This window comes from Maylandia zebra, linkage group LG16 (genome assembly GCF_041146795.1).
Source record: "Maylandia zebra isolate NMK-2024a linkage group LG16, Mzebra_GT3a, whole genome shotgun sequence".
Lineage (NCBI taxonomy): Eukaryota > Metazoa > Chordata > Actinopteri > Cichliformes > Cichlidae > Maylandia > Maylandia zebra.
This window is the reverse complement of record NC_135182.1, coordinates 29009394-29017276: the sequence shown is the minus strand read 5'-3', so window position 1 is coordinate 29017276 and position 7883 is coordinate 29009394. Positions and strand designations below refer to the sequence as shown.

Here is a 7883-nt window from a genome sequence, read left to right as displayed (position 1 = left end):
AGGGTAATGGCACATGGCTAATTAGCCTGAGCTATGACTCATCTGATATTCATAGTGCTCTTTGAAAGCCTGGCCTATAAACTCATGCTTACATCCACCTTCTGTGTTTTTATAAAGTATTTCTCCTCAGCATCCATCTGTAGGCTTGTGGTTTCTGTTCTGAGTTTTCACTGTGGGGAGTGATGAGATCAGAGCCTGAAAACCAGGCATTCTCTACACATTTCTACCTTCACATAATCTATTCCACATGAGCTGAGAGCCTGAACCACCTATCCACAGTGAGATAAGATGGATTATGGCTTTCCTGCTGTATTAAAGGACACACAACCGTACAATTAAAACTGAACACAGGCTCATACACGCACACCCGCTGAGCTCCTAATGGTAGTAGGCTGGAGCTGCATCGTGCACGATCAGGCATCTGATTTCTGATAAGAAGTTTCAAAGAGGAAGACGAGAGCTGAGAAAGGCTGTCTACGCGCAGGAAATCAAAGGCAGGTAATCTGACTTGCAGAGGAACAGCTGAGGTGAAACGAGCTACAGTGACGTTCTCTGATCTTATAAAGTGACGAATATCTGGCCACCCACAGAGTCCACGGATTTAACGTGACAGTCCGATTGCAAAAAGGATATCCCTCCTGGTGAAATGCACCACTTAAGGATTCCATACCAGGTCTTTCCTATGTGGATTTTAATAACACACATTTGTGCTCATTTGAAGATCATAACACACACTTTGCACAAGCCACCTAAGACTGTTTCAGTAGCAAAGTCTGTTACCAAAGCCAGCTGACCTAATAGAGATGGACTGGTATTTATGTTGCACTCTTCTAATCTCACTGACCACTCAAACAATTTAAGACCATAACCTACATTTAACCTTTCATACAGTGTTTATTTTCTGCACACTTATAGGACTTTATATGCCACACAAACATGGCTAATTTAGACTCACTAGCAGTGTGGGGGTCATTACTCAATATATTTACTCATTACTTTTGTACATTACTTAATTACTCCTCAGAGAAAGTAATTTGTTACACCACTCGGTATATTTCTTTCTCATTAATCAGTAAAAGGAACTGAAACACACGGTCACATAATTACAAGGTAACAATATAAACTTCTTGGCTATAGCTCCACACAACACAAATCCCTATCCTGATGAGCACACGCATACAATCTTTCTTACTGTTTGAACACAAAGCCGAGAACACAAAGCAAAGATGAAAACCAGCCCAAAGAGATATCAAAGCGATCGCCACGGCGATTCTACTTCAGACACATGATCAGAAAGCCTGACTGCTCATCACTTGGCTAGCTTTGTGTTAGCATGCTAGCTGTGCAGAAGCTTGCAAAGAGCTGAAGTTCTGTTAGCCACATAATGTAGTCGTTTCTGTGCTGAACACAGTGGAACCAGCAAACGCACAGAGGCCTCAGCTGGCTAGTGGATTCAAACCAGGAACCAGCTAATTTGAGTCCCTGAGCTTGACCTCTGGACTGTGTTTGTGCTAAATTTACATGTTGCTTAGTGCTGTTCAGCAGGAATCTGTTTGCATGTTGTTTGCATGGATGCAGCTTGCTAATTAAGCTAGCTAGCATTAGCTGGTAACTCAGCACTCTGTCTGCAGCCAAAAGATTAAGGCTAAAGCTTGAAAAAGCAGATTCCAAACACTAACCTATTCGTAGGTCTTTTGAACCACATCAACTAAAAATGTAGGACTAAAAAAAAGAGTTTTTTTTCTCAAAGTTAGCGTACAACTACCTCATCTATTAAATTACCTCTGTGCACTATTGCTTAGCTTAAGTTATTAACAGGAAACCTGCGTCATCATGCTACTAATTTCCATGATTTTTAGATCCAAAACTACAGATTTTTCTTCATTGGTCTTGTAGCGTCTGAAAAACTTTACCTTAAATTAAAGCTTTTCCCAGATTTGGAACTTATAACTTGTATAATATATTTTTTTATGGATGGAGAATCTTGCTGGACTGGCTCAGCTCCCAAACTTCACTTTGCTATGCATGAGAGCATCCTGAGTACTCTGTAGGGGCTCTACTTCAATCTGCGATAATTGGTTATATTTGTCCACTTGGTGGCAGGAGAAACACGGCAGGACAGCTTCAGACTTATGTTTTTATTTACACATCTAGCAGTTATGGACTAAATTAGCATTCATTTGGAGTCGTGTCTCTTTCTCTCTTTCAGGCTGTTTGGTGGATCTAAGTTCAATATTCACTCTCTTTTATCTCTGCTTTTAGTTTCCACCTACTCCTAAGGGAAATATCTGACTCTAGCTGCTCCAATATTTTCACCAGCTAATCGCTAACTATCTCTGTCTGCTGTGTAGTGCTGGGTAGGTAATGTGCAGTGGTGTTTTAGACTTTCAGAGATCTGTAATGGCACAAAACTAAGTAGTGCAGGTGTGTTTAAACTGCAGATCTGAATGTTTGACAGGTAAACAATGAGCTGAAAACCACCATAAACATGGCTAATAGCTATATGTATATATAGCTGTTGTGATCTTTTGAAAGTCTCTTTTTACAAATATATTTACATCTTCTTTGAGATTGGACTCAGCTACAGCTTTATTAATTAGACAAACACTATCATTGTGAGAAAGCCTCCGCATGTTGCTTTAGTCCTTGATCATGGGTATGGCTGATGTTTTTTTGGATCAGTCTCCAAAGAACAACCACAACCAAAAACTGAGCATATAGCATGCAGTTACATGAACTTTGTTCATGTACAGCAGGGTGATTATTCACCACAATGAATAACTTCTTCATTTGTTTGCCCAACACAGGCTGGCTACAAAAGTAACCGCCTAGCCTTGTTTTTGGCCCCCTCTTACTGTAAGACAATGTCTAACTGCCAGGTTAGATGAATAACCATGTTTAGATTGGCTGGTGGCTAAAGTTTAAGTCTCTCTGATAACTAAGTGCGAGCAAAGCAAAGAAACAGAATGACAGTTTAGTCCAGCAACATGACGCCATGAAACCTGAAACACATACATGCACAAGTAGCCTTTAGCTTACATTATACTCGGCTGTCGACATGGACACAGACAGCTGTAGTCTGAAAAGCTTGAAAATAAGAGGCGACTTCTTCTTTAAGTTTGTGAAGATTTTTCATTTCTTATCCAAGAGACTTCTTTAGTTCTAAAAACAAAAGGTAGGAAGACCTTGTTTTAGAACTGAAGCCTCTTGGATGAAAGAGGAAACCATTGAAACCATGAAGGGTGAATAAAATTCAGTAACTTGATTGAAGCAACTACCAGTTGGATCAAAGGATAGTGCTGACTATTGATGGAGGGGTAACTGCAACTACAGAGCAAAATAAAATTGGATTTTAGTTACAGCATCATAAGAAAATTACACTTTTTAAAGGAAGCTTCTGCAAAAGGTCTTCTGAACATCTAGAGAACAAAAACTACACCTACGTGGTTTACACCTGAGTAACCTTCATCCATACCTCTGTCATCTGCTCTCGACGTAACAGGATCAGTGCCTGCTTACAGGACACTTTGGTATCAGATCGTCTCTGCAGAGGTGAGCGTTACATGTTTTCTTTCTCTAACCGAGATGTTTCCCAGCTCCCCTCAGGATTTAAAACCCCCTAACCCTCTGGTCATAACTCATTTTCCCCGAGGCTGAAGTTACCCTTTGCAAACTAAAGCTAAAGCCATTCCCCTTCAGTCTATCATCTTCTTTAAGTTTGTCCCAAACATTTAGCTGAAGTCATCGTCTGCAGGCTGCCTTGGCAGTCTGCCCGGCACTCTCCTTTTATATTTTACAGTGGAGACACGTATACACACCCCAGTGGCAATGTGAATAATGAGAACATGTACTTGGGATGAGAAGAACAAATGGAGAACCAGCAGAGATAGAAAACAGGATAAAATAAAGATGACCTCCTGATGGTTTAAAGCTATCCTCTTAGAAATAAAAAATTCAGTTTCTGTCCCTGCATGTGCAGTCTACACAGATGAACCTGCTAATACTAATTACTGGACCTCATGTAGCTTTTTGAGGGCCAAGCAGTAAAAGGTTCATATTTGCAAAGTTTCTTCTAGATTTTATGCTGTAATATCTGGAGACACATCTGTGTTTGGTGAATTATAAAACGAAAGTAGGTGAAACATAATTTCTGCTCTTAGATATTAAGTTGGTAAAGTTTCTGTCTTGCTTGTCCTTCCAATTTTCTTTTTTTTATACCACCATCAGGTTAGGGGTAAAATGTGGGTATGGTTAGTGTTGAATGCTTCTTATAGATTTTTCGAAAAAGCTTTTCAGGGCAAAGCTTTAATGCCAAATAAATGTTGCCATTCATCCTGGTAATTGACTTCTTCCACTTCGCCTCTACGGGGGTCTGAAGCCAATCCCAGCCATCATAGGGTGAGAGGTGGGCAGCCCCGGGACAGGTCTCCAGTCTGAACTCAATCAGAAAACATATATTACACTTAATTTGAAATGAACATCCTCTATGTCCTGTTTATTTGCCTGTGGCTAATAGAATGTGGCTAAAACAAAGTTTTGACCTACAAAATAACCAACAAAAAACAAAATAGAAAGTCCAGTTTAGAAATAACAGTTGTGAGCTTTCCAGAAATTAAATTCAGTTTTAATCATATAGCATCAAATCACAACAACAGTTGCCTCAAGGTGCTTTATATTTTAAGGTAAAGACCCTACAACAATGCAGAGAGAACCCCAGCAGTCGACCTCGAATGAGCAAGCACTCGGTGAAAGTGGGAAGAAAAAACATGGTTTTTTTTTTAAACAGAGAGCCAATAAATAGAAGTCAGTATGGGAGGAATATGCTCTCTCTTTGTGTTTCCTGTCAGTACTAAAGGCCTTCTCAGGGAATTTGTAGAGGTAATTATAGTAAAAATAATAGTTGTCTGTCTCTCTCTGTTATTCCTGCGTCAGATTGATGACCTGTCCAGAGTGTACCCCGCCTCTTGCCCTATGGTACCTAGGATAGGCTACAGCCCCCTGGCATACCTGATAAAGATACGCAGATGGATGGATAATAATAGTGCAGACTCCAGTAACTGTATTTGCCTCAAAGGCTAAAAGTCACCATCCCTGTAACTAGGATGTTGGCGACCTGGTGCATGTTAGGAATTTAGAAATTCACCTTTTGTACCTTTACGTTAGTATACAAAACTACTACAACAGATTCAAGACTGGTCTCTATGTGGCAGGATGAATGTTATCCCTCGGTCCAACCCACTTTCAGCCTGGCCCATTAGGGGGCGCTGGTATAAATAGTGGCCATTTCAGTATCTCTGCATCGCTTGCCTGTGATCTCCTTTTTGGTCACCTGACTTCCTCGGTGTGGTAGAGATCGTTTGTGGGTTACTCCTCTAAAGTCTCCATCGCGGCTGGTCGTAGTTATAGAAGCCTCCTCTGAGCTATTCTGCTTACATTCTATGACACGGCTTACTTGGTACGTAATCAACTTTTGTTACGCTCTCTGCCTTCTATTGTTCTTTTATAGTAATTATTTATTATGTTTCGCAGGAAGTGTGGGCCTTAGTTTTGCGCCAAGCTACGTGAACTGAAGTGCTGCTGTTTTGCCTTGCTGTGCTTTTATCGTCTGTTCCCGTTGTGAGATTTCTTTCCCTGCTGCTGTCAGCTTTTACAGTGGACGTCGGCGTGGACAACGGCCATATGCATGCCGGTTATCGGAGTCAGCTGGCGTGCATATTGATTGACTATTAACTTGTCGTTGTGTGACGGCAAGCTGGAGCAGTACGGCGATTCCGTTTGCTCCAGATTTTAGAGTTTTACCCAGATTGTATGTTGTTTTATTGCTTTTGATTTGTAGTTTGGATTTTTGTTACACCACTGGTGGGAGGCCCTTTTTCTAGCTGTAGATCACCAGTGTGGTCCTGCAGTTGGGTTATCCCCCGGTGCTACACATTAGTTTGTTGTAATATATTAAAATTTTCTTTGTTTCTTTTATTCAGATGCGGAGTGCCGACGTGGAGGAGACTAGGGTGCCTTGGTGGTGGGATCCCTTGAGTGTACACACCTGCCTTGTTTAGTTTATTAGTGTGAGTGTGTGTGATAGTGTGCTGCACTTGTGTTTTGGGTGTGTTTTCTTTCTTTAGTTTGTGTGTGGCATCCCTGCCCCTCCACTGGTAAGCCTCAGCTCTGAATACCTTTTTAAGCATATTTGTACTTGAATATTTATGATTGTGCTTTTATATGGTGTTTTAAATAATTATTAATAAATTGTGAATTTGTTGATCATTGAACCTCGTCTCTGGACTGAGTATAGCGAACCTAAGTGCCTTTCTGGTGATTTAGTGTTACTTTCAGTATTCTCTGGGTGAAATTCCCAGGGTGGCGTTGTCTTTTTAAAACTGCAAAGAGTATTTACTTTATATCCCATCCTCGTCTCGCCACATCTATAAGGTAAAAACCACAAAGGTACTAATAAATACCCCCTGTGAAGGGTACAGCGGCAGTACCTCAGATGGTATCACCCTGCTGACAAACCGCTGACGTCTGACAGCGTAGATACTGTGTGCTCTCACAGACGACGGAGGGTTTATATTTAGATGTTCGGTTGAACCACTTCATCCACTCTCTGAGCCATTCATCTGAGGCTCTGATGGCCCGCTGACCATGAGGGGAAATTACAATCACTGTTAGAATTGGTGTAATGAGTGTTTGTGTAGGTGGGCGGGTATTGTATCTGCTTCCATTTGTGTTCTTTTCACCATCACTAGCTGAGTAAGCACAAGGTCCTTCCAGAACCTTCAACAGAGGGATTCCTCGGGCTGAATGACAGGACCGCACTGCCTCATTAACATCGAACGCAGAGATAAGAACCGATTACAAACAACATGAAAAAGGCTGCTTCAAGAGTAATTAATCAGACCGCACTAGCCCACTCTCAAACGCAGAGTAATCCTAACAGAAAGACAAACCCTGTCCAAACTCATTTCAAACAAGCCTTTTATGTGTACTCTTAATTGGTCAGCACTATTGGTAATATAAGCCACCCTTTGGCCACATGCTTTGTTATTGTGCCAGCATGGACGCAGGGCTCGCAGTGACCATAATCAGCAGGCCGCTCTTTGAGGCTCCACATAATAGAGGACCTTCTCTCACTGAGCTGCAATCAGCGGTTCGGTATATGTTTATTTTTTGCAAAGACGGGACAGAACATAATACTTTGTCCCGTTTGGCGTCTCTGCTTCGAGGCCTGATTGGGAGACCCCCCCCTCGAAGGAACTGAGCTATGAAATTGATATCCTTTGTTTAATTGGCTGGGTCGCTCGAGGTTTACAGAATGCCCCCCAGGACTCATCCTCAAACACCGGAATTCACTGATTCCTCAGTTTTTCCTGGAGCACCACAGCCGCCGCATGCTTTGTGCTGAGTAAACAGTAGCGGTTCCACCGTGGCCACAGGAGCGAGGCAATCCGCCATTTTTTGTCCTCTAGGTTTGTGCTATTATGAGGAAGCGGGGTGACAAACAGCACAGCTCAGCAGCTCTACTAACACCAAAGGATTTACCAGTGAGGGTTTTCTTTGTCCTACAACATGCCTCGGTATAATTCTTTTGGTTGATTTTGTGTGTTTTGAATTATCGTGCAGCCCTTGTGGACATTGCCATCTGCCCAACCCCGGCCCTTTTAAACAAACCCTTGGCTGTTGTTGGCTGCAGGGGTGGAAGCTTGCAATATTCTGCCCAGTTGTTGTGTTTACACGGGGGCGGCATGGGAATTGTGTCTCTCTTTTGTGTACTTAAGGCAATGCCACCCAAACCCAGCGAAAATCATAATATCCATGGTCAGAGAAGGGCAAATACACAGAGGGAAATCTGTTTGGAGTGATCGGGGTAAAGATAACAATGAAGG

General features: G+C 42.0%; 1 long non-coding RNA gene across 1 annotated transcript; it reads left to right on the top strand.

Moving 5' to 3' along the window:
• The first annotated feature begins 5317 nt into the window (after positions 1-5317).
• LOC143412934 (uncharacterized) lies at positions 5318-6269 on the top strand. Its single transcript, XR_013093445.1, has 2 exons — positions 5318-5455; positions 5530-6269. It is a non-coding gene; the product is annotated as an uncharacterized LOC143412934 (long non-coding RNA).
• The last annotated feature ends 1614 nt before the right edge of the window (positions 6270-7883 follow it).